The sequence below is a fragment of the Loxodonta africana genome, unplaced genomic scaffold (genome assembly GCF_030014295.1).
Source record: "Loxodonta africana isolate mLoxAfr1 unplaced genomic scaffold, mLoxAfr1.hap2 scaffold_31, whole genome shotgun sequence".
In the NCBI taxonomy this organism is placed as follows: domain Eukaryota; kingdom Metazoa; phylum Chordata; class Mammalia; order Proboscidea; family Elephantidae; genus Loxodonta; species Loxodonta africana.
Window position 1 is genome coordinate 729531 of NW_026975029.1, and position 27859 is coordinate 757389.

The 27859-nt window shown below is 42.3% G+C and overlaps 3 long non-coding RNA genes across 3 annotated transcripts in view; all 3 read left to right on the forward strand.

Moving 5' to 3' along the window:
• The window catches only part of LOC135229465 (uncharacterized), a 641317-nt gene that overhangs the window by 316328 nt on the left and 297130 nt on the right, over positions 1–27859 (forward strand). The window lies entirely within an intron of this gene.
• On the forward strand, positions 5063–13507 carry LOC135229472 (uncharacterized). Its single transcript, XR_010320169.1, has 2 exons — positions 5063–10199; positions 13270–13507. It is a non-coding gene; the product is annotated as an uncharacterized LOC135229472 (long non-coding RNA).
• Positions 20606–27078, forward strand: LOC135229473 (uncharacterized). Its single transcript, XR_010320170.1, has 2 exons — positions 20606–23770; positions 26841–27078. It is a non-coding gene; the product is annotated as an uncharacterized LOC135229473 (long non-coding RNA).

Here is a 27859-nt window from a genome sequence, read left to right on the forward strand (position 1 = left end):
TGAATAGACATTGCTCCCAAGAAAAATATACAAATGTCCAATAACCACATGAAAGTATGCTCAATATCTTTTGTCATTGTTGCTGTTGTTGTTAGGTGCCCGTGAGTCAGTCAGTTCCAACTCATAGTGACCCTACGAACAACAAAAGAAAACACTGCCTGGTCCTATACCATCCTCACAACCACTGTTATGCTTGGGCCCATTGTTGCAGCCACTCTGACAATCCATCTCATTGAGGGTCTTCTTTCTTGCTAATCCTCTACTTTAGCAAGCATGATGTCCTTTTCCAGGGACTGATCCCTCCTGATAACATGTCCAAAGTAAATGAGACTTAGTCTTGCCATCTTAGCCTCCAAGACGCATTCTGGTTGTACTTCTTCCAAGACAGATTTCTTTGTCCTTTTGGCAGTCCATGGTTTATTCGATACTGTTTGCCAAAAGCATAATTGAAAAGTATCAATTCTTCTTTGATCTTCCTTATTAATTGTCCAGCTTTCACATGCATATGAGAAGATTGAAACACAATGGCTTGGGTCACACACACCATAGTCTTCAAGGCAACGTCTTTGCTTTTCAACACTTAAAGAGTGCTCTAAGTTTTTTTTTTTTTTTTTGCATCAGATTTGCCCAGTGCAATCCGACATTTGATTTCTTGACTGCTACTTCCATGGGTGTTGATTGTGAATCCATGTGAAGCGAAATCCTTGACAATTTCAATCTTTTTTTTTTTTTTTATCATGATGTTGCTTATTGGTCCATTTGTGAGGATTTTTGTTGTATGTTGAGGTGTGATCAATCCATACTGAAGGCTGTGGTCTTTGGTCTTCATCAGTAAGTGCTTCAAGTACTCTTCACTTTCAGCAAGCAAGGTTGTATCATCGGCATAACACAGGTTGTTAGTGAATCTTTCTCTAATACTGATGCCCCGTGTTTGTTCATATACCCCAGATTCTCAGATTATTTGCTCAGCATACATATTGAACAGGTCAGTCGAAAGGATACAACCCTGACGCACACCTTTACTGACTTTAAACCACACAGCATCCCTTTGTTCTGTTCGAATGACTGCCAGTTGCTGTGTGTACAAGTTCTTCATGAGCACAATCGACTGTGCCAGAATTTCGCATCTTCGCAAAGTTATCCATAATTTTTTATCACCCACACAGTCGAATGCCTTTGCATAGTCAATAAAACAGAGGTAAACATCTTTCCGGTATTCTCTGCTTTCAGCCAGGATCCATCTGACATCAGCAATGATATCCCTGGTTTCACGTCCTCTTCTGAATCCAGCTTAAATTTCTGGTAGTTCTCTGTGCATATACTGCTACAGCTGATCTTCAGCAAAAATGTACTTGGGTGTGATATTAATGATACCGTTCGATAATTTCTGCATTCTGTTGGATCACCTTTCTTGGGAATAGGCATAAAGATGGTCGGCCAGGCAGCTGTCTTCCAAATTTCTTGGCATAGACAAGCGAGCACTTCCAGCACTGAATCTGTTTGTTGAAGCATCCCAGTTGATATTCTGTCCATTCCTGGAGCCTTGTTTTTTGCCAGAGCCTTCAGTGCAGCTTGGACTCTCTCTCGGCTCTGGAGGAAGGTCCTTCTCCTCAATCTTCCCATGGACTGGGAGCTTCTTAGCACAGGAAGCCCGGATCCAAAGCACCGTTTCTGCTCCCAGTGCTTCTTTCTTGGTGGCATGAGGTCCCCATTCTCTGCTGGCTTCCCTTTCTTTTTATCTCTTGTAAAAAAGAGAAAAAAGGATAAAAGGTGGTGCAGGCCAACTCCAGAGAAACTTCCTTTACACTGGATCACGGATATGACCTTAGTAAGGGTGTTATAATCCCACCCTAATCCTCTTTACCATAAAATTACAATCACAAAGTAGAGGATAACCACAAAATACTGGGAATCATGGCCTAACCACGTTGACGCATCTTTTGGGTAGACACATTCAATCCATGACATTCTGCCCAATGGTCTCCAAAAATTCATGTCCTTGCTACATGTAAGACACATTCACCCTATCACATCACATCACAGCAAAAGCCCTAAATCAACTCCAAGTCCAAAATCCACAAATTCTTCTTTACCTGTGAAATCTAGAATACAAGTTTGTTTGCTTCCAAAGTACAATGGCAAACCAGGCACAAACTAGATATTTCCATTACAAATGGGAGAAATTGCAGGGAAAGTAGTGATGACAGGAGTAAAGAAAGTCTATAGAATATATTCCATTAGCCCTCAAGGCTGGAAAATAATCCTCTGTTCTCTGAGAGGATTCACACAATGGCCCTGCCCTCCAGACTCCAGGTATTGGTCGCATTCTCTGGATTCTGAGTCGAGGCCCCTGGGCCCTGGGCTTTAGCTCCGACTTTCAGGCCCAGGCAATAAGACTTACCAAAATAAAATTAAAAACATACATAAATGGATGGAAAAGGTATAATATGCAAACACCAAACAAAAGAATGTTCGACTTGCTTTGCTCATACCAAATAACATAGGTTTCAGAGTAAAAGTATATTAGCATAAACAGACGGAGAATAAAAACAATAAAAGGGTTAATTCACCTAGAAAATATAATAACCCTATGGCAGCGGATTTTTTTTTTCTTTTCTTGGTTTAAAAGTCTATGTCTCTATTACGAGAGATTCAAAATACAATGAAAAAAAAAAAACTAATGGGAGGAGGAGCCAAGATGGCGGACTCGACAGACACATCCTTGGCGCCCTCTTTACAACAAAGACCCGAAAAAACAAGTGAAAGAGTATATTTGTAACAAGCTGGGAGCCTTGAGCATCAAAGGCAAGCTTAGACAACAAACTGAGGGGTAGGGGAAGGAAGGGACCTTTCAGAAGCGGAGAGGAGTTGCCGGCCCTGAATCGTGGGGAGCCCTCAGGCACCATTCCCGGAGCAGCAGAGGTGGCAGCGGCGGGTGGGTCCTAGCGTTTGGCCGCAGTCTCCTCGGGGAGAAGCAGCAGCCACACAGCCCACTCACACCTCCAGAACCTGAACAGAAGGGCACTCTCCGCAAAAGCTAAGTACTTGCGGATATTTTACTGAGCCCCCCCACCCCCACGCCAGCTACAGCGGCTGAATCCCTAGGCCTGAGATAGACCCTGGTGAGCACCTGGAGCCGTCCTCCTGGCCTTGGGGAAGGAAAAAAAATGCAACTGGGGGGAAGAGGTAATTTGCTAGCTCCATTAACTGGGGAATCTCAGGACAGAAGCGACTCCCGTCCAGGCATAAACCGTCTGTGGACCTTGAGCACCTTTCCCTTCTTCATGGACCTGTGTGGGCCTATTTCGGGAGAATAGGCCCTTGTTGGCAAAGTCCAAGCATTTCAGCGGTGCCGTGGAGAGGTGGGCGTTTGATGTTTGACATTGCTTTGCCTATTAAACAGGGTCCTCACCTACCCACATCAGGGACCTGAGGACTGGTAGCTCCACTCAGGTCACCCAGCCACCCGCGACAGGGGTCCAAAGATAACTGGTACCTCCCACTCCTTACAACCTGAAACTTTGGGTGCCCATGGTCCGTCTGCAGGACCCACCCTCCAGCATGCTCTAGGGAACAGAGATGCGTTTTTCTCAGAGACACTTGGGGGTCAGTTCTTAGTCCCCTGCCTTGTTCAGAGCTTGAGCCTCTGCTGCAATCAGATACCGGTATCTACGCCAATCACCCCTGCCCCTCTAAGACTGCAGGACAGAGCCTGTACCACACACTTGATGATCAGCTACCTGGAAACCTGAGCTGAATTCATACAAGAAAACTGAATGGACTCCTAGACTGATATACCTGATAACACATCTAGCCAGCTGGAGACAGGACACCAGAGTTCCAAAGCTGAAAACAATCAAGTTAGCTCACTCAAGCAACCCATAGCGGTATACCAAAACAAAACAAAGCAAGCAGCTACGACACAGGAAGCAAGCATAAACTAAGACAATAACTTATAGATGGCTCGGAGACAACAGTCAATATCAAGTCAGGTAAAGAAACAGACCATGATCACCTCAACAGGCTCTCAGAACAAAGAATCCAGGGATCTTCTAGATGAAAGTGCATTCCTGGAATTACCAGATGCAGAATACAAAAGTTTAATACACAGAACACTTTAGGACATCAGGAAGGAAATGAGGTAATACACAGAACGAGCCAAGGAACACACAGATAAAGCAACTGAAGAAATTAGAAAGATTATTCAGGAACATTATGAAAAGTTTTATAAGCTGGGAAAATCCATAGACACACAACAATAAGGAATTCAGAAGATTAACAATAAAATTACAGATTTAGACAACTCCGTGGAAAGTCAGAGGAGCAGAATTGAGCAAGTAGAAGCTAAAATTTCTGAACTCGAAGTTAAATCACTTGGCACTAATATATTTGAAGAAAAATCAGATAAAAGAATTGAGAAAAATGAAGAAACCTTAAGAATCATGTATGTGGGACTCTATCAAGAGAAATAAGCTACGAGTGATTGGAGTACCAAACAGGGAGGGATAACAGAAAATATAGAGAAAATTGCTGAAGATTTGTTGGCAGAAAACTTTCCAGATGTTGTGAAAGATGACAGGATATCTATCCAAGATGCTCATATAGAGAGATAGTATTGGTGGATGTTAAAGAAAGTCACCAAGCCATATTATAATCAAACTTGGCCAAAACCAAAGATGAAGAGAGAACTATAAGAGCAGTGAGGGATAAACAAAAGTCACCTACAAGACAGCCACTAAGAATAACCTCGGACTACTCGGCAGAAACCATGCAGGCAAGAAGGCAATGGGATGATAAATTTAAAAAATGGAAGGAAAAAAATTGCCTGCAAACAATCATATATCCAGCAAAACTGTCTCTTAAATATGAAGGTAAAATAAAGACATTTCCAAATAAACACAAGTTTAGGGAATTCCTAAAAACCAAACCAAAACTACACGAAACACTAAAGGGAGTTCTTTGGTTAGAAAATCAATAATATCAGGTATCAACCCAAGACTAGAACACTGGGCAGAGCACCCAGAAGTCAACCCAGACAGGGAAATCCCCCCCCCCAAAACAAAGCAAGATTATTTTAAAAAAGCCTAAAACAGGGCAACAGCAATGTTATTATATAAAAGAAGACAGCATTAAAATAATAAAGAGGGATTAAGAAATGTAATCATACACCTTCCATATGAAGAGGAAGGTACAACAATGCAAAGAAGTAAAAGTTAGTCTTAAATTTAGAAAAATAGGGGTAAATAATACGGTAGCCACAAAGGAGACAAACTGTCCTACTCATCAAAATAAAATACAAGGGAAAAATACAGACTCAGCAGAAACAATATCAACAACAACAAATATGAGGAAAGGACAATATAGAAAGATAATCTACTCAGCATATAAAATCAAGTGGGAAAAGAAACTATGAACAGCACACAAAAAAAGACATCAAAATGATAGTACTAAATTCATAAAAAAAAAAAAAAACCTACCCATAATTACCCTGCATGTAAATGGACTAAATGCACCAATACAGAGACAGACAGTGGCAGGATGGATTGAAAAACAAGATCCGTCTCTATGCTGCCTACAAGAGACACACCTTAGACTTAGAGACACACTTAACATCTACTCAATGGTAGAAAACTGAATTATTTCTGGCAGGAGAGACTCTGAAACCTGCTCTTGAACATACAGTAGCTACAACAAAAGGAAGAAATGATGAAATAAAAGAACTGAACAGAAGATTTCAAAGGGCGGTTTGAGACGACAAAGTATTATAAGGAAACTTGCAAAGACGAAGAGTTAGAAAAGCGCAATAGAAGAACACGTTCGGCATTTCTCAGGGTGAAAGAACTGAAGAAAAACTCAAGTCTCAAGTTCCAATATTGAAGGATTCTATGGGAAAAATATTAAACAATGCAGGAAGCATCGAAAGAAGATGGATGGATGGCATACAGAGTCACTGTTTCAAAAAGAAACAGCCAATATCCAAACGTTTCAGGAGGTAGCTAGGCTCAAGAACCTATGGTACCGAAGGAAGAAGTCCAAGCTGCACTGAAGGCACCGGTGAAAAACAAGGCTCCAGGAACTGACAGAGTACCAGCTGAGATGTGTCAATGAACGGATGCAGCACGGGAAGAGCTCGCTTGTCTATGCCAAGGAATTTGGAAGACAGCTACCTGGCCAACCAACTGGAAGAGATCCACACTTGTGCCCATTCCAAAGAAAGGCGATCCAATAGAATGTAGAAATTGTCCAAAATATCATGAATATCACACACAGGTAAAATTTTGCTGAAGATCATTCAAAAGCAGTTGCAGCAGTATAGTGACAGGGAATTGCCAGAAATTCAAGCCCAGTTCTGAAGAGTGCGTGGAACGAGGGATATCGTTGCTGATATCAGATGGATCTTGGCTGAAAGCAGAGAATGCCAAAAAGTCTTTTACCTGTGTTTTATTGACTATGCAAAGGCATTTGACTGTGTGGTTCATAACAAATTATGCACAATCTTGTGAAGAATGGGAATTCCAGAACACTTAATTGTGCTCATGAGGAACCTGTGCTCAGACCAAGACGCAGTCATTAGCACAGAACAAGGGGATACTATGAGGTTTTAAGTTGAGAAAGGTGTATGTTAAGGTTGCATCCTTTCACCATATTTATTCAATCTGTATGGAGGAAATAATTCAAGAAGATAAACTATAAGAAGAAGAAAGCGGGTATCAGGATTGGAAGAAGACTCATTAACAACCTGCAATAGGCAGAGGACACAACTTCTCTTGCTGAAAGTGAAGAGGACGTGAAGCAGTCACTGAAGAAAATCAATGACCACAGCCTTCACTATGAATTACACCACAACACAAAGAAAACAAAAAATCCTCACATATGGATTAATAAGCAACATCATGGTCGATGGAGAGAAGATTGAAGTTGTCAAGGATGTCTTTATACTTGGACCCACAATCCACGCCCATGGAAGTAGCAGCGAAGAAATCAATGACATATTGCATTGGGCAAATGTACTGCGAAAGCCATCTTTAAAGTGTTAAAAACCAAAAATGTCACTTTAAGGACTAAGGTGCGCCTGACCCAGGCCATGGTATTTTCAATCGTCTCATATGCATGCAAAACCTGGAAAATGAATGAGGAAGACTGGAGAGGAATTGATGCCTTCGAATTAAGGTCTTGGCCAAGAATATTGAATATACCATGGACTGCCACAAGAACGAACAAATCTGTCTTGGAAGAAGTACAGCCAGAATGCTCCTTAGAAGGAAGGATGGTGAGATTTTCTTACGCACTTTGGACATGTTATCAGGAGGCACTGGTCCCTCGAGAAGGACATCTTGCGTGGTAAAGTAAAGGGTTGGTGAAAAGAGAGAGACCTTTAAGAAGATGGGTTGACACACTGAGTGCAATACTAGTCTCAAAGATAGCAGCCTTTGTGAGGATGGCGCAGGATCGGCAGTGTTTCCATCTGTACAAAGGGGCGCCGTGAGTCAGAATCCACTGGATAGCACATAACAACAAAAACACAAGTAGATGAGTTGAACTGGGGGAATCACCACCCTGCATCCTTCAAGTCTTTGATGGTGGCAGTTATCTCTATAATTCCTCCAGGAATGCGGTACTGCTTTTGGTTTACTATTTTCCTAGATAGGCAGTTCTAATGGTTTCCCCTTGGCTTTTCCTACCATAATAGCCCTTACTCCACTTGTCTGGAATCCACAAAGGTAGTTCTGCAAGTTGTTGGGTATTCCAATTCCAATTATGTGTTTAGGAACTGGGGAAATCACTACGTGATGGATTCAGGGACCCACTGAATCCACTGTGAAATGAACCAGAGCTATGGCTCCATTAAGAACCTGACTTCCGTACAACCGCTTTCTGACCGGTGGGCCACAGTGACATCTAGGGTCTCCTGGATTCAGTGTCAGTTCAGAGGCAGTATCCAGTAATTCTTACGCTTGTACAGATCAAGTAACTACTCGATAGACTTCCCATCTATTTCACTCCTAGGGACACCATGACTAAGTAGCCAATGCCATGAGTCCATAGGAGTCAGGCTACTCTCATTACTGCTTTGACTCCACTGTCCATTATGTGAACCACACCTACCTTGTTCTTGTCCATTGAGTCACCCGCATGGCCCCTAACACCGTGGGGTCCAATCAGCCCCATTGTAGTTTGGTGTCTTAATTCAGTTAGGGCATCTCCCATTGTGAGATCTGACTTCCATAAAAGAACAATCACAGCAGTCTTCAAGGATGCTGGGGCTCCCTTCACAAATTTATTCCTCACCATTGCGGTAAAAGGTGTGTCCTCTGAGCATTCCATGTGTGGGTCTGTGGGTCTAAGCCGAGAAATCCACTCTAACATGCCAGTTTCCCTAAGCCTTTGGATACCTTCTTCTACTGTGAAATCAAGGCGGGTCTGGCACTTCAGCTGGGTTTAGTGTGGGCCACCGCTTAATCTGTGCTTCACTGAATCAGTCACATAAACTATTAAATCCTTTCCTAAGCTCTCTAGCTGAAACACTGGATGAAGGATCTGTGCTTAGTGGACCCATATCAATGAACTCAGGCTGAGGCAACTTTATGTTCCTTGCACCATTATCCCACACCCATAATAGCAATTCCCACACGTAGTCTCCAGGCTTTTGTTTGTATGTATTAGAAAAGTCAAGCAGTTCTTTTTCTTTTGGAGTGTAGTGTACCTCCCCCTGGATCACATTTTGTGCTTTACCTTTGAGGATAGCAGGGACTTCAGTCTAGTTATAGGCCTAGAAGCAACAATGGGTGTTGGGAATGTGTCTGGAGAACATTCAGCAATGTCTTGTAAGACATCTGCCTTAAGGGATGATGCCCCAGGCAGTGACTCAGACATCACCCTAGTGGACGACTGAGACAAAGGCTCTTCAGACACAACTGGGTTAATCTCAGCAGATGGGGGTCTGAGGGGCTAACAGTTTTCCTGGGGAGGGTGGTTTAGCAGCCAAACATGGAGTAATCCCTTCAGGCGGGAGCTGCTATTTGGTGATGGCCTTGCTATTCCTCAATGAAACTCATTTTCTTTCACTCCTAATAGAGTGTGGGATTTTGTTCTTCAACAACACAAACAAACAGAAAACATGACCAGAGCCTTTGCAGCAGCAAATTAGCTAGGAGAAGATTATAATGTAATGCTTTCAAGTTCTGATTTAAAGTAGAATTCTAACCCAGACAAAATGTGAGGGCAATCAAGGCATTTCCAGACAAGTAAGTAAGAACTTAAACATCTACTTGCAAGGCATGCACCTTGAGGAAACTGTTGGAGAAAGGAAATCAGCACAAAGGACTGATGAGAAAAAAAAAAAAAAAAAGACTGTTTAGGCATAGAAAATAAAAACAGGCATCTGATCTGTCTGTAAAGAGACTAAAGTAACTCTAAGCGCTCAATGTAGTCTTTCACCTTAGGTTTGGCGTTGGCTGTCTAGCAGCTCCAGGTAAGCTTTCCCCCAGGTTCTACCCTCCTTCCCTAGGAATCAACCCATCACCATGAAGGAAATGAGTTGCTTTGCGGATCAAGCTAAAGAATGTGAAGACTTAAGGCAAACTTTTGGTATCAGCCTCCTCAGGTTTCTGACATGCCCAGCAAAGTGAGAGATCATGGAAACTCCTTGTTTCCATTCTCATCTGGAGAGCTAACATTCTGAGCAACGTGATTGTTAACCAACCAGTCTTGAGAATATCCGTCCTGTGGCTGCTTTGTAACCAAGGTGAAACCCCCTTGACCTCCTGTCTTTCAATTGTGTCTTGTAGCCAGTCAATCGGCTCACGTAAGCAATAATGACAACGATTGTGCTTTACTTGTCGCGTCTTTGATTGACCTTCGTCACTGTGAACCAACAAGAAAAACTGTAATTTTATTCTCCCCCTTCAGCACTCTGATTACTCCTGATTTGCCTTCTTCCCGTGAGATTCCGGAACGTCAGCCTGAGACTTTGCGATCTCCCACTGCCACGTCTCCGCTGCAATAAATCTCTTTCGATTTTACCTTAAGGGAGCTGGGAAGTCTTTTCTCTCCAACATTTTGGCGTAGTTAATCGGCAGGGTTTTTGGAGTTACCCTTCCCCCGGAGACCCGAAGACCTGAAACACGGGATTCCGGCACCAAGGGCCCCTTTGTGTGCCCCTCGCTGCAGCTTTTTCGGACCCTTCTGGCTGTCTGGGGGTAAGTGCTCCCGAAAAGCAAACTGTGCATTTCCCCGTGGCTCTGTTGAGAATCTAGCCCCGAACTATTTCGGTGCAGCTTTTGCGGAGATTAACCGAAGTCGTTTCTCTGCTCCCGGTTTTTCTTTTTCTCCTTCACGGTGGAATCAGCCTGTAAGCTTGTTGGAACTTCGCGTTCCACCTTTACTGTCCTCGGGAGCCTGTTACAACGTTGGGTTTCCAATTGCGTTCCCAGACTGCCACCTAGTGGCTTCATCTTGTGAAGTGTGGTCCTGATCATCTTTCTTTCTTTTCTCTTGGCTGATTATCCTTTGAACAGCTGTTTGCTGTGGCGTTTTGGGGTTTCGGATCTGGAAGAGCGCAGGGCAAAGCTCCTCATGCGCTTTTGGTAAACCCTGAAAGTGTTACATTTTAAGTGTGTCCTTTGAACTTTCTGTCTTTTGTTTCCGGATTCCAGTCACAGTTTGAACACTTTGGAGCTTGACGAGTCTGCCATCTAGTGGACGAAAATTATCATTCTTCGCAGGAACCTTTTTTCCTTTTGTTTTTCTAAGGCTCCATTTTGGCTTAGATCACCTGGTTGCCACTTGGTAGTGCTTCCTAAGATAGGGAACAGCGCTTCTAAAGACCATAAAGCATTCCCTTCTGGGACTCCCGTTTGATATACGGTCAGGAATTATGGCGCCAATTCAGTTCAGTACCCTCAAAGACGGCCTGCACTTATCAAGGAAAATAGTACTGATCAATGCCTATGTTATGGCAGTTCTGAACTCACTAAGTTAACTTTTCTGTGCAGCAAATTAAAAAAAAAAAAAAAAAGACCCAAACCTAGTGTCCTCGAGTCAGACTCATAGCGACCGCATAGGATAGAGTAGAACTTCCCCATAGCTTCCAAAGAACACCTGGCGGATTCGAACTGCTGACCTTTCGGTTAGCAGCAGGAGCACTGAACCACTAGGCCACCAAGTTTTCCAAGAGAATAAAACCAATAAAAGCTCCCAGATTAACCGGACCCAACGGAGGGCCTATTTTAATTGTTTTTTGGAAGCTTTCAAATGGCAAAATGACAGCAAATTTCCTTCATTATAAGATGTTGTATCTAGACAAGCAGAACTGATTAAGGAATCGCAAAGACACTGCCTCAGCAGAACTTCCTTATCATGGAAAAGAGGAAGGGGTTCAAGAGGAAAGGACCAAACCTCCAGTTGAAACCAGCCCCATAGCTGAGATGCCTTTTAAGGTGAAATACCCCAAAACTGGAGGTGGACAGCCTGAGGTTACTGGTGCCTCCTGGTCTAAGGCCAAACTTCACACCATTCTTAGAGTTCCCCAGCCTGTGTGAAGATCCTCAGAAATTTAAGGAAGAATTTAAAATTCTGGCAGAAACTTATGAGTCTGGTCCAGGTGATCTATATAACTTGTTACACATGTTGCTAGGACCTGGGGGTGCTCAAAGGTGGTAGGAAGAAGCTAACCGGAAAGAACCTGAGAAATCATTGTCCATCCAACCAAACGTCTCAGGTACTGATTTGGTAACTCAGACTATACCTCTTACAACAAAATTAACCAAATGTTTTACAAAGATTTTTTCCTATAAGATTGTTTGGGCTAAAGTTCAAGCTTGCAAGCAGGAACAGGGTGAGAATGTTTATCACTACAGACATCGCTTGACCAGACTTTTTATGGAGAATTCAGGGTTGAACCTAGAAGAAGAGGAAAACAGGGTAACTTTTAACACCATTTTTGCAGAAGGATTACAGCTAACTCAGGGTGTAGTCCTTTACAAAAATGGTTTTAGTTAGCTGACTTAGTTAAATGACATCAGTTAAATTTAGAGAATGCGAAAACTTCCCTATACACCACCGTAGCCTACAATTAGCCAAAACCTTAGAACAGAAACTGAGCTGAAAACAAAGGCTCGACAAAATAAATCTATGTCTTTCCAATTACAACAAGTAGAGTTTCCCGGACGCAATCAGAGATTGAAACTTCAATTTAGGAACAGGTCCAGGGCTCCTGGGTCTGGAGTTCCTGGGGTCCACTATTTTTGTAAGAAGTCTGTACATTTTAAGAAGAACTGTCTTAAATTAAAAAGTCAGTCTGCTGGTATAGGATAGGCACAAAGACCAGTGGAATAGAATTCAGAGTTCAGAAATAAACCCATACACCTATAGCCAGTTGATTTCTGACAAGGGTGCTAAGTCCATTCAAAGGGGAATGAATAGCCTCTTCAATAAACGGTGCTGGGACAACAGGATCCCATATGCCAAAGAATGAAGCTGGACCCCTACCTCACACCATATATGAAAATTAACTCAAAATGATTACAGAATTTAAAGAGACATTTCTCCCAAAAGAAATAAAACTCTTAGAAGAAAACAGAGTTAAAACTTCAAAACCTTTTTTTGACAATGAATTCTCTGATACGAAGCCAAAAGCGTGAGCATCAACAACAAAAAATAAACTGGACTTCATCAAGTGAAGTTTTTTGTTTTTTTGTACGTCGAAGGATTTTATCAAGAAAGTGAAGAGATAACCTACAGAATTGAAGAAAAAAAAATGCAAACCAAATATCTGATAGGGGATTCATATCTAAAATATATAAAGAACTCCTACAAATCACCAAAAAAAAAAAAAAAAAAGAGATGAACAACATGTTATGGGTTCAATTGTGTCCCCCCAAAATGTGTGTCAACTTGGTTAGGCCGTGGTTACCGGTATTGTGTGATTGTCCACCATTTTATCAGCCTTGTGATCTTCATATGTGTTGTAAATCTGACCTCTACGATGTTCATTGGAAACCCTGGTGGTGTAGTGGTTAAGAGTTGCGACTGCTAACAAAAAGGTTGGCAGTTCTAATCCACTAGGTGCTCCTCGGAATCCATATGGGGCAGTTCTACTCTCTCCTATAGGGTTGCTATGAGTTGAAATCTACTCAAGGGCAAGGTTTTTTTTTTTTTTTTTCCAATGATGTTAATGTGGAAGGGTTAGAGGTAGTTATGTTAATGAGGTAGGACTCAACCTACAAGATTAGATTGTATTTTGAGTGAATCTGTTTTGATATATAACAGGGAGAAGGGAGCAGAGAGACTGGAGGACTTCATTACCACCAAGCAGAAGAGCCAGGAGCATTTGCTTTGAACCAGGGGCCCCTGCACTGAGAAGCTGCTAGATCTGGGGAAGACTGATGACAAGGACCTTCTCCCAGAGCCAACAGAGAGAGAAAGACTTTCCTAGGAGCTGACGCCCTGAATTCAGACTTCTAGTCTCCTAGACTGTGAGAGAATAAATTACTCTTTGTAAAAGCCATCCACGTGTGGTATTTCTGTTGTAACAACACTAGATGACTCAAATAAAACATGGGTAAAGAACTTGAATAGACATTGCTCCCAAGAAAAATATACAAATGTCCAATAACCACATGAAAGTATGCTCAATATCTTTTGTCATTGTTGCTGTTGTTGTTAGGTGCCCGTGAGTCAGTCAGTTCCAACTCATAGTGACCCTACGAACAACAAAAGAAAACACTGCCTGGTCCTATACCATCCTCACAACCACTGTTATGCTTGGGCCCATTGTTGCAGCCACTCTGACAATCCATCTCATTGAGGGTCTTCTTTCTTGCTAATCCTCTACTTTAGCAAGCATGATGTCCTTTTCCAGGGACTGATCCCTCCTGATAACATGTCCAAAGTAAATGAGACTTAGTCTTGCCATCTTAGCCTCCAAGACGCATTCTGGTTGTACTTCTTCCAAGACAGATTTCTTTGTCCTTTTGGCAGTCCATGGTTTATTCGATACTGTTTGCCAAAAGCATAATTGAAAAGTATCAATTCTTCTTTGATCTTCCTTATTAATTGTCCAGCTTTCACATGCATATGAGAAGATTGAAACACAATGGCTTGGGTCACACACACCATAGTCTTCAAGGCAACGTCTTTGCTTTTCAACACTTAAAGAGTGTTCTAAGTTTTTTTTTTTTTTTTGCATCAGATTTGCCCAGTGCAATCCGACATTTGATTTCTTGACTGCTACTTCCATGGGTGTTGATTGTGAATCCATGTGAAGCGAAATCCTTGACAATTTCAATCTTTTTTTTTTTTTTATCATGATGTTGCTTATTGGTCCATTTGTGAGGATTTTTGTTGTATGTTGAGGTGTGATCAATCCATACTGAAGGCTGTGGTCTTTGGTCTTCATCAGTAAGTGCTTCAAGTACTCTTCACTTTCAGCAAGCAAGGTTGTATCATCGGCATAACACAGGTTGTTAGTGAATCTTTCTCTAATACTGATGCCCCGTGTTTGTTCATATACCCCAGATTCTCAGATTATTTGCTCAGCATACATATTGAACAGGTCAGTCGAAAGGATACAACCCTGACGCACACCTTTACTGACTTTAAACCACACAGCATCCCTTTGTTCTGTTCGAATGACTGCCAGTTGCTGTGTGTACAAGTTCTTCATGAGCACAATCGACTGTGCCAGAATTTCGCATCTTCGCAAAGTTATCCATAATTTTTTATCACCCACACAGTCGAATGCCTTTGCATAGTCAATAAAACAGAGGTAAACATCTTTCCGGTATTCTCTGCTTTCAGCCAGGATCCATCTGACATCAGCAATGATATCCCTGGTTTCACGTCCTCTTCTGAATCCAGCTTAAATTTCTGGTAGTTCTCTGTGCATATACTGCTACAGCTGATCTTCAGCAAAAATGTACTTGGGTGTGATATTAATGATACCGTTCGATAATTTCTGCATTCTGTTGGATCACCTTTCTTGGGAATAGGCATAAAGATGGTCGGCCAGGCAGCTGTCTTCCAAATTTCTTGGCATAGACAAGCGAGCACTTCCAGCACTGAATCTGTTTGTTGAAGCATCCCAGTTGATATTCTGTCCATTCCTGGAGCCTTGTTTTTTGCCAGAGCCTTCAGTGCAGCTTGGACTCTCTCTCGGCTCTGGAGGAAGGTCCTTCTCCTCAATCTTCCCATGGACTGGGAGCTTCTTAGCACAGGAAGCCCGGATCCAAAGCACCGTTTCTGCTCCCAGTGCTTCTTTCTTGGTGGCATGAGGTCCCCATTCTCTGCTGGCTTCCCTTTCTTTTTATCTCTTGTAAAAAAGAGAAAAAAGGATAAAAGGTGGTGCAGGCCAACTCCAGAGAAACTTCCTTTACACTGGATCACGGATATGACCTTAGTAAGGGTGTTATAATCCCACCCTAATCCTCTTTACCATAAAATTACAATCACAAAGTAGAGGATAACCACAAAATACTGGGAATCATGGCCTAACCACGTTGACGCATCTTTTGGGTGGACACATTCAATCCATGACATTCTGCCCAATGGTCTCCAAAAATTCATGTCCTTGCTACATGTAAGACACATTCACCCTATCACATCACATCACAGCAAAAGCCCTAAATCAACTCCAAGTCCAAAATCCACAAATTCTTCTTTACCTGTGAAATCTAGAATACAAGTTTGTTTGCTTCCAAAGTACAATGGCAAACCAGGCACAAACTAGATATTTCCATTACAAATGGGAGAAATTGCAGGGAAAGTAGTGATGACAGGAGTAAAGAAAGTCTATAGAATATATTCCATTAGCCCTCAAGGCTGGAAAATAATCCTCTGTTCTCTGAGAGGATTCACACAATGGCCCTGCCCTCCAGACTCCAGGTATTGGTCGCATTCTCTGGATTCTGAGTCGAGGCCCCTGGGCCCTGGGCTTTAGCTCCGACTTTCAGGCCCAGGCAATAAGACTTACCAAAATAAAATTAAAAACATACATAAATGGATGGAAAAGGTATAATATGCAAACACCAAACAAAAGAATGTTCGACTTGCTTTGCTCATACCAAATAACATAGGTTTCAGAGTAAAAGTATATTAGCATAAACAGACGGAGAATAAAAACAATAAAAGGGTTAATTCACCTAGAAAATATAATAACCCTATGGCAGCGGATTTTTTTTTTCTTTTCTTGGTTTAAAAGTCTATGTCTCTATTACGAGAGATTCAAAATACAATGAAAAAAAAAAAACTAATGGGAGGAGGAGCCAAGATGGCGGACTCGACAGACACATCCTTGGCGCCCTCTTTACAACAAAGACCTGAAAAAACAAGTGAAAGAGTATATTTGTAACAAGCTGGGAGCCTTGAGCATCAAAGGCAAGCTTAGACAACAAACTGAGGGGTAGGGGAAGGAAGGGACCTTTCAGAAGCGGAGAGGAGTTGCCGGCCCTGAATCGTGGGGAGCCCTCAGGCACCATTCCCGGAGCAGCAGAGGTGGCAGCGGCGGGTGGGTCCTAGCGTTTGGCCGCAGTCTCCTCGGGGAGAAGCAGCAGCCACACAGCCCACTCACACCTCCAGAACCTGAACAGAAGGGCACTCTCCGCAAAAGCTAAGTACTTGCGGATATTTTACTGAGCCCCCCCACCCCCACGCCAGCTACAGCGGCTGAATCCCTAGGCCTGAGATAGACCCTGGTGAGCACCTGGAGCCGTCCTCCTGGCCTTGGGGAAGGAAAAAAAATGCAACTGGGGGGAAGAGGTAATTTGCTAGCTCCATTAACTGGGGAATCTCAGGACAGAAGCGACTCCCGTCCAGGCATAAACCGTCTGTGGACCTTGAGCACCTTTCCCTTCTTCATGGACCTGTGTGGGCCTATTTCGGGAGAATAGGCCCTTGTTGGCAAAGTCCAAGCATTTCAGCGGTGCCGTGGAGAGGTGGGCGTTTGATGTTTGACATTGCTTTGCCTATTAAACAGGGTCCTCACCTACCCACATCAGGGACCTGAGGACTGGTAGCTCCACTCAGGTCACCCAGCCACCCGCGACAGGGGTCCAAAGATAACTGGTACCTCCCACTCCTTACAACCTGAAACTTTGGGTGCCCATGGTCCGTCTGCAGGACCCACCCTCCAGCATGCTCTAGGGAACAGAGATGCGTTTTTCTCAGAGACACTTGGGGGTCAGTTCTTAGTCCCCTGCCTTGTTCAGAGCTTGAGCCTCTGCTGCAATCAGATACCGGTATCTACGCCAATCACCCCTGCCCCTCTAAGACTGCAGGACAGAGCCTGTACCACACACTTGATGATCAGCTACCTGGAAACCTGAGCTGAATTCATACAAGAAAACTGAATGGACTCCTAGACTGATATACCTGATAACACATCTAGCCAGCTGGAGACAGGACACCAGAGTTCCAAAGCTGAAAACAATCAAGTTAGCTCACTCAAGCAACCCATAGCGGTATACCAAAACAAAACAAAGCAAGCAGCTACGACACAGGAAGCAAGCATAAACTAAGACAATAACTTATAGATGGCTCGGAGACAACAGTCAATATCAAGTCAGGTAAAGAAACAGACCATGATCACCTCAACAGGCTCTCAGAACAAAGAATCCAGGGATCTTCTAGATGAAAGTGCATTCCTGGAATTACCAGATGCAGAATACAAAAGTTTAATACACAGAACACTTTAGGACATCAGGAAGGAAATGAGGTAATACACAGAACGAGCCAAGGAACACACAGATAAAGCAACTGAAGAAATTAGAAAGATTATTCAGGAACATTATGAAAAGTTTTATAAGCTGGGAAAATCCATAGACACACAACAATAAGGAATTCAGAAGATTAACAATAAAATTACAGATTTAGACAACTCCGTGGAAAGTCAGAGGAGCAGAATTGAGCAAGTAGAAGCTAAAATTTCTGAACTCGAAGTTAAATCACTTGGCACTAATATATTTGAAGAAAAATCAGATAAAAGAATTGAGAAAAATGAAGAAACCTTAAGAATCATGTATGTGGGACTCTATCAAGAGAAATAAGCTACGAGTGATTGGAGTACCAAACAGGGAGGGATAACAGAAAATATAGAGAAAATTGCTGAAGATTTGTTGGCAGAAAACTTTCCAGATGTTGTGAAAGATGACAGGATATCTATCCAAGATGCTCATCGAACTCCACGTAAGGTGGATGTTAAAAGAAAGTCACCAAGCCATATTATAATCAAACTTGCCAAAACCAAAGATGAAGAGAGAACTATAAGAGCAGTGAGGGATAAACAAAAAGTCACCTACAAAGACAGCCAATAAGAATAACCTCGGACTACTCGGCAGAAACCATGCAGGCAAGAAGGCAATGGGATGATAAATTTAAAAAATGGAAGGAAAAAAATTGCCTGCAAACAATCATATATCCAGCAAAACTGTCTCTTAAATATGAAGGTAAAATAAAGACATTTCCAAATAAACACAAGTTTAGGGAATTCCTAAAAACCAAACCAAAACTACACGAAACACTAAAGGGAGTTCTTTGGTTAGAAAATCAATAATATCAGGTATCAACCCAAGACTAGAACACTGGGCAGAGCACCCAGAAGTCAACCCAGACAGGGAAATCCCCCCCCCCAAAAACAAAGCAAGATTATTTTAAAAAAGCCTAAAACAGGGCAACAGCAATGTTATTATATAAAAGAAGACAGCATTAAAATAATAAAGAGGGATTAAGAAATGTAATCATACACCTTCCATATGAAGAGGAAGGTACAACAATGCAAAGAAGTAAAAGTTAGTCTTAAATTTAGAAAAATAGGGGTAAATAATACGGTAGCCACAAAGGAGACAAACTGTCCTACTCATCAAAATAAAATACAAGGGAAAAATACAGACTCAGCAGAAACAATATCAACAACAACAAATATGAGGAAAGGACAATATAGAAAGATAATCTACTCAGCATATAAAATCAAGTGGGAAAAGAAACTATGAACAGCACACAAAAAAAGACATCAAAATGATAGTACTAAATTCATAAAAAAAAAAAAAAACCTACCCATAATTACCCTGCATGTAAATGGACTAAATGCACCAATACAGAGACAGACAGTGGCAGGATGGATTGAAAAACAAGATCCGTCTCTATGCTGCCTACAAGAGACACACCTTAGACTTAGAGACACACTTAACATCTACTCAATGGTAGAAAACTGAATTATTTCTGGCAGGAGAGACTCTGAAACCTGCTCTTGAACATACAGTAGCTACAACAAAAGGAAGAAATGATGAAATAAAAGAACTGAACAGAAGATTTCAAAGGGCGGTTTGAGACGACAAAGTATTATAAGGAAACTTGCAAAGACGAAGAGTTAGAAAAGCGCAATAGAAGAACACGTTCGGCATTTCTCAGGGTGAAAGAACTGAAGAAAAACTCAAGTCTCAAGTTCCAATATTGAAGGATTCTATGGGAAAAATATTAAACAATGCAGGAAGCATCGAAAGAAGATGGATGGATGGCATACAGAGTCACTGTTTCAAAAAGAAACAGCCAATATCCAAACGTTTCAGGAGGTAGCTAGGCTCAAGAACCTATGGTACCGAAGGAAGAAGTCCAAGCTGCACTGAAGGCACCGGTGAAAAACAAGGCTCCAGGAACTGACAGAGTACCAGCTGAGATGTGTCAATGAACGGATGCAGCACGGGAAGAGCTCGCTTGTCTATGCCAAGGAATTTGGAAGACAGCTACCTGGCCAACCAACTGGAAGAGATCCACACTTGTGCCCATTCCAAAGAAAGGCGATCCAATAGAATGTAGAAATTGTCCAAAATATCATGAATATCACACACAGGTAAAATTTTGCTGAAGATCATTCAAAAGCAGTTGCAGCAGTATAGTGACAGGGAATTGCCAGAAATTCAAGCCCAGTTCTGAAGAGTGCGTGGAACGAGGGATATCGTTGCTGATATCAGATGGATCTTGGCTGAAAGCAGAGAATGCCAAAAAGTCTTTTACCTGTGTTTTATTGACTATGCAAAGGCATTTGACTGTGTGGTTCATAACAAATTATGCACAATCTTGTGAAGAATGGGAATTCCAGAACACTTAATTGTGCTCATGAGGAACCTGTGCTCAGACCAAGACGCAGTCATTAGCACAGAACAAGGGGATACTATGAGGTTTTAAGTTGAGAAAGGTGTATGTTAAGGTTGCATCCTTTCACCATATTTATTCAATCTGTATGGAGGAAATAATTCAAGAAGATAAACTATAAGAAGAAGAAAGCGGGTATCAGGATTGGAAGAAGACTCATTAACAACCTGCAATAGGCAGAGGACACAACTTCTCTTGCTGAAAGTGAAGAGGACGTGAAGCAGTCACTGAAGAAAATCAATGACCACAGCCTTCACTATGAATTACACCACAACACAAAGAAAACAAAAAATCCTCACATATGGATTAATAAGCAACATCATGGTCGATGGAGAGAAGATTGAAGTTGTCAAGGATGTCTTTATACTTGGACCCACAATCCACGCCCATGGAAGTAGCAGCGAAGAAATCAATGACATATTGCATTGGGCAAATGTACTGCGAAAGCCATCTTTAAAGTGTTAAAAACCAAAAATGTCATTTTAAGGACTAAGGTGCGCCTGACCCAGGCCATGGTATTTTCAATCGTCTCATATGCATGCAAAACCTGGAAAATGAATGAGGAAGACTGGAGAGGAATTGATGCCTTCGAATTAAGGTCTTGGCCAAGAATATTGAATATACCATGGACTGCCACAAGAACGAACAAATCTGTCTTGGAAGAAGTACAGCCAGAATGCTCCTTAGAAGGAAGGATGGTGAGATTTTCTTACGCACTTTGGACATGTTATCAGGAGGCACTGGTCCCTCGAGAAGGACATCTTGCGTGGTAAAGTAAAGGGTTGGTGAAAAGAGAGAGACCTTTAAGAAGATGGGTTGACACACTGAGTGCAATACTAGTCTCAAAGATAGCAGCCTTTGTGAGGATGGCGCAGGATCGGCAGTGTTTCCATCTGTACAAAGGGGCGCCGTGAGTCAGAATCCACTGGATAGCACATAACAACAAAAACACAAGTAGATGAGTTGAACTGGGGGAATCACCACCCTGCATCCTTCAAGTCTTTGATGGTGGCAGTTATCTCTATAATTCCTCCAGGAATGCGGTACTGCTTTTGGTTTACTATTTTCCTAGATAGGCAGTTCTAATGGTTTCCCCTTGGCTTTTCCTACCATAATAGCCCTTACTCCACTTGTCTGGAATCCACAAAGGTAGTTCTGCAAGTTGTTGGGTATTCCAATTCCAATTATGTGTTTAGGAACTGGGGAAATCACTACGTGATGGATTCAGGGACCCACTGAATCCACTGTGAAATGAACCAGAGCTATGGCTCCATTAAGAACCTGACTTCCGTACAACCGCTTTCTGACCGGTGGGCCACAGTGACATCTAGGGTCTCCTGGATTCAGTGTCAGTTCAGAGGCAGTATCCAGTAATTCTTACGCTTGTACAGATCAAGTAACTACTCGATAGACTTCCCATCTATTTCACTCCTAGGGACACCATGACTAAGTAGCCAATGCCATGAGTCCATAGGAGTCAGGCTACTCTCATTACTGCTTTGACTCCACTGTCCATTATGTGAACCACACCTACCTTGTTCTTGTCCATTGAGTCACCCGCATGGCCCCTAACACCGTGGGGTCCAATCAGCCCCATTGTAGTTTGGTGTCTTAATTCAGTTAGGGCATCTCCCATTGTGAGATCTGACTTCCATAAAAGAACAATCACAGCAGTCTTCAAGGATGCTGGGGCTCCCTTCACAAATTTATTCCTCACCATTGCGGTAAAAGGTGTGTCCTCTGAGCATTCCATGTGTGGGTCTGTGGGTCTAAGCCGAGAAATCCACTCTAACATGCCAGTTTCCCTAAGCCTTTGGATACCTTCTTCTACTGTGAAATCAAGGCGGGTCTGGCACTTCAGCTGGGTTTAGTGTGGGCCACCGCTTAATCTGTGCTTCACTGAATCAGTCACATAAACTATTAAATCCTTTCCTAAGCTCTCTAGCTGAAACACTGGATGAAGGATCTGTGCTTAGTGGACCCATATCAATGAACTCAGGCTGAGGCAACTTTATGTTCCTTGCACCATTATCCCACACCCATAATAGCAATTCCCACACGTAGTCTCCAGGCTTTTGTTTGTATGTATTAGAAAAGTCAAGCAGTTCTTTTTCTTTTGGAGTGTAGTGTACCTCCCCCTGGATCACATTTTGTGCTTTACCTTTGAGGATAGCAGGGACTTCAGTCTAGTTATAGGCCTAGAAGCAACAATGGGTGTTGGGAATGTGTCTGGAGAACATTCAGCAATGTCTTGTAAGACATCTGCCTTAAGGGATGATGCCCCAGGCAGTGACTCAGACATCACCCTAGTGGACGACTGAGACAAAGGCTCTTCAGACACAACTGGGTTAATCTCAGCAGATGGGGGTCTGAGGGGCTAACAGTTTTCCTGGGGAGGGTGGTTTAGCAGCCAAACATGGAGTAATCCCTTCAGGCGGGAGCTGCTATTTGGTGATGGCCTTGCTATTCCTCAATGAAACTCATTTTCTTTCACTCCTAATAGAGTGTGGGATTTTGTTCTTCAACAACACAAACAAACAGAAAACATGACCAGAGCCTTTGCAGCAGCAAATTAGCTAGGAGAAGATTATAATGTAATGCTTTCAAGTTCTGATTTAAAGTAGAATTCTAACCCAGACAAAATGTGAGGGCAATCAAGGCATTTCCAGACAAGTAAGTAAGAACTTAAACATCTACTTGCAAGGCATGCACCTTGAGGAAACTGTTGGAGAAAGGAAATCAGCACAAAGGACTGATGAGAAAAAAAAAAAAAAAAAAGACTGTTTAGGCATAGAAAATAAAAACAGGCATCTGATCTGTCTGTAAAGAGACTAAAGTAACTCTAAGCGCTCAATGTAGTCTTTCACCTTAGGTTTGGCGTTGGCTGTCTAGCAGCTCCAGGTAAGCTTTCCCCCAGGTTCTACCCTCCTTCCCTAGGAATCAACCCATCACCATGAAGGAAATGAGTTGCTTTGCGGATCAAGCTAAAGAATGTGAAGACTTAAGGCAAACTTTTGGTATCAGCCTCCTCAGGTTTCTGACATGCCCAGCAAAGTGAGAGATCATGGAAACTCCTTGTTTCCATTCTCATCTGGAGAGCTAACATTCTGAGCAACGTGATTGTTAACCAACCAGTCTTGAGAATATCCGTCCTGTGGCTGCTTTGTAACCAAGGTGAAACCCCCTTGACCTCCTGTCTTTCAATTGTGTCTTGTAGCCAGTCAATCGGCTCACGTAAGCAATAATGACAACGATTGTGCTTTACTTGTCGCGTCTTTGATTGACCTTCGTCACTGTGAACCAACAAGAAAAACTGTAATTTTATTCTCCCCCTTCAGCACTCTGATTACTCCTGATTTGCCTTCTTCCCGTGAGATTCCGGAACGTCAGCCTGAGACTTTGCGATCTCCCACTGCCACGTCTCCGCTGCAATAAATCTCTTTCGATTTTACCTTAAGGGAGCTGGGAAGTCTTTTCTCTCCAACATTTTGGCGTAGTTAATCGGCAGGGTTTTTGGAGTTACCCTTCCCCCGGAGACCCGAAGACCTGAAACACGGGATTCCGGCACCAAGGGCCCCTTTGTGTGCCCCTCGCTGCAGCTTTTTCGGACCCTTCTGGCTGTCTGGGGGTAAGTGCTCCCGAAAAGCAAACTGTGCATTTCCCCGTGGCTCTGTTGAGAATCTAGCCCCGAACTATTTCGGTGCAGCTTTTGCGGAGATTAACCGAAGTCGTTTCTCTGCTCCCGGTTTTTCTTTTTCTCCTTCACGGTGGAATCAGCCTGTAAGCTTGTTGGAACTTCGCGTTCCACCTTTACTGTCCTCGGGAGCCTGTTACAACGTTGGGTTTCCAATTGCGTTCCCAGACTGCCACCTAGTGGCTTCATCTTGTGAAGTGTGGTCCTGATCATCTTTCTTTCTTTTCTCTTGGCTGATTATCCTTTGAACAGCTGTTTGCTGTGGCGTTTTGGGGTTTCGGATCTGGAAGAGCGCAGGGCAAAGCTCCTCATGCGCTTTTGGTAAACCCTGAAAGTGTTACATTTTAAGTGTGTCCTTTGAACTTTCTGTCTTTTGTTTCCGGATTCCAGTCACAGTTTGAACACTTTGGAGCTTGACGAGTCTGCCATCTAGTGGACGAAAATTATCATTCTTCGCAGGAACCTTTTTTCCTTTTGTTTTTCTAAGGCTCCATTTTGGCTTAGATCACCTGGTTGCCACTTGGTAGTGCTTCCTAAGATAGGGAACAGCGCTTCTAAAGACCATAAAGCATTCCCTTCTGGGACTCCCGTTTGATATACGGTCAGGAATTATGGCGCCAATTCAGTTCAGTACCCTCAAAGACGGCCTGCACTTATCAAGGAAAATAGTACTGATCAATGCCTATGTTATGGCAGTTCTGAACTCACTAAGTTAACTTTTCTGTGCAGCAAATTAAAAAAAAAAAAAAAAAGACCCAAACCTAGTGTCCTCGAGTCAGACTCATAGCGACCGCATAGGATAGAGTAGAACTTCCCCATAGCTTCCAAAGAACACCTGGCGGATTCGAACTGCTGACCTTTCGGTTAGCAGCAGGAGCACTGAACCACTAGGCCACCAAGTTTTCCAAGAGAATAAAACCAATAAAAGCTCCCAGATTAACCGGACCCAACGGAGGGCCTATTTTAATTGTTTTTTGGAAGCTTTCAAATGGCAAAATGACAGCAAATTTCCTTCATTATAAGATGTTGTATCTAGACAAGCAGAACTGATTAAGGAATCGCAAAGACACTGCCTCAGCAGAACTTCCTTATCATGGAAAAGAGGAAGGGGTTCAAGAGGAAAGGACCAAACCTCCAGTTGAAACCAGCCCCATAGCTGAGATGCCTTTTAAGGTGAAATACCCCAAAACTGGAGGTGGACAGCCTGAGGTTACTGGTGCCTCCTGGTCTAAGGCCAAACTTCACACCATTCTTAGAGTTCCCCAGCCTGTGTGAAGATCCTCAGAAATTTAAGGAAGAATTTAAAATTCTGGCAGAAACTTATGAGTCTGGTCCAGGTGATCTATATAACTTGTTACACATGTTGCTAGGACCTGGGGGTGCTCAAAGGTGGTAGGAAGAAGCTAACCGGAAAGAACCTGAGAAATCATTGTCCATCCAACCAAACGTCTCAGGTACTGATTTGGTAACTCAGACTATACCTCTTACAACAAAATTAACCAAATGTTTTACAAAGATTTTTTCCTATAAGATTGTTTGGGCTAAAGTTCAAGCTTGCAAGCAGGAACAGGGTGAGAATGTTTATCACTACAGACATCGCTTGACCAGACTTTTTATGGAGAATTCAGGGTTGAACCTAGAAGAAGAGGAAAACAGGGTAACTTTTAACACCATTTTTGCAGAAGGATTACAGCTAACTCAGGGTGTAGTCCTTTACAAAAATGGTTTTAGTTAGCTGACTTAGTTAAATGACATCAGTTAAATTTAGAGAATGCGAAAACTTCCCTATACACCACCGTAGCCTACAATTAGCCAAAACCTTAGAACAGAAACTGAGCTGAAAACAAAGGCTCGACAAAATAAATCTATGTCTTTCCAATTACAACAAGTAGAGTTTCCCGGACGCAATCAGAGATTGAAACTTCAATTTAGGAACAGGTCCAGGGCTCCTGGGTCTGGAGTTCCTGGGGTCCACTATTTTTGTAAGAAGTCTGTACATTTTAAGAAGAACTGTCTTAAATTAAAAAGTCAGTCTGCTGGTATAGGATAGGCACAAAGACCAGTGGAATAGAATTCAGAGTTCAGAAATAAACCCATACACCTATAGCCAGTTGATTTCTGACAAGGGTGCTAAGTCCATTCAAAGGGGAATGAATAGCCTCTTCAATAAACGGTGCTGGGACAACAGGATCCCATATGCCAAAGAATGAAGCTGGACCCCTACCTCACACCATATATGAAAATTAACTCAAAATGATTACAGAATTTAAAGAGACATTTCTCCCAAAAGAAATAAAACTCTTAGAAGAAAACAGAGTTAAAACTTCAAAACCTTTTTTTGACAATGAATTCTCTGATACGAAGCCAAAAGCGTGAGCATCAACAACAAAAAATAAACTGGACTTCATCAAGTGAAGTTTTTTGTTTTTTTGTACGTCGAAGGATTTTATCAAGAAAGTGAAGAGATAACCTACAGAATTGAAGAAAAAAAAATGCAAACCAAATATCTGATAGGGGATTCATATCTAAAATATATAAAGAACTCCTACAAATCACCAAAAAAAAAAAAAAAAAAGAGATGAACAACATGTTATGGGTTCAATTGTGTCCCCCCAAAATGTGTGTCAACTTGGTTAGGCCGTGGTTACCGGTATTGTGTGATTGTCCACCATTTTATCAGCCTTGTGATCTTCATATGTGTTGTAAATCTGACCTCTACGATGTTCATTGGAAACCCTGGTGGTGTAGTGGTTAAGAGTTGCGACTGCTAACAAAAAGGTTGGCAGTTCTAATCCACTAGGTGCTCCTCGGAATCCATATGGGGCAGTTCTACTCTCTCCTATAGGGTTGCTATGAGTTGAAATCTACTCAAGGGCAAGGTTTTTTTTTTTTTTTTTCCAATGATGTTAATGTGGAAGGGTTAGAGGTAGTTATGTTAATGAGGTAGGACTCAACCTACAAGATTAGATTGTATTTTGAGTGAATCTGTTTTGATATATAACAGGGAGAAGGGAGCAGAGAGACTGGAGGACTTCATTACCACCAAGCAGAAGAGCCAGGAGCATTTGCTTTGAACCAGGGGCCCCTGCACTGAGAAGCTGCTAGATCTGGGGAAGACTGATGACAAGGACCTTCTCCCAGAGCCAACAGAGAGAGAAAGACTTTCCTAGGAGCTGACGCCCTGAATTCAGACTTCTAGTCTCCTAGACTGTGAGAGAATAAATTACTCTTTGTAAAAGCCATCCACGTGTGGTATTTCTGTTGTAACAACACTAGATGACTCAAATAAAACATGGGTAAAGAACTTGAATAGACATTGCTCCCAAGAAAAATATACAAATGTCCAATAACCACATGAAAGTATGCTCAATATCTTTTGTCATTGTTGCTGTTGTTGTTAGGTGCCCGTGAGTCAGTCAGTTCCAACTCATAGTGACCCTACGAACAACAAAAGAAAACACTGCCTGGTCCTATACCATCCTCACAACCACTGTTATGCTTGGGCCCATTGTTGCAGCCACTCTGACAATCCATCTCATTGAGGGTCTTCTTTCTTGCTAATCCTCTACTTTAGCAAGCATGATGTCCTTTTCCAGGGACTGATCCCTCCTGATAACATGTCCAAAGTAAATGAGACTTAGTCTTGCCATCTTAGCCTCCAAGACGCATTCTGGTTGTACTTCTTCCAAGACAGATTTCTTTGTCCTTTTGGCAGTCCATGGTTTATTCGATACTGTTTGCCAAAAGCATAATTGAAAAGTATCAATTCTTCTTTGATCTTCCTTATTAATTGTCCAGCTTTCACATGCATATGAGAAGATTGAAACACAATGGCTTGGGTCACACACACCATAGTCTTCAAGGCAACGTCTTTGCTTTTCAACACTTAAAGAGTGTTCTAAGTTTTTTTTTTTTTTTTGCATCAGATTTGCCCAGTGCAATCCGACATTTGATTTCTTGACTGCTACTTCCATGGGTGTTGATTGTGAATCCATGTGAAGCGAAATCCTTGACAATTTCAAT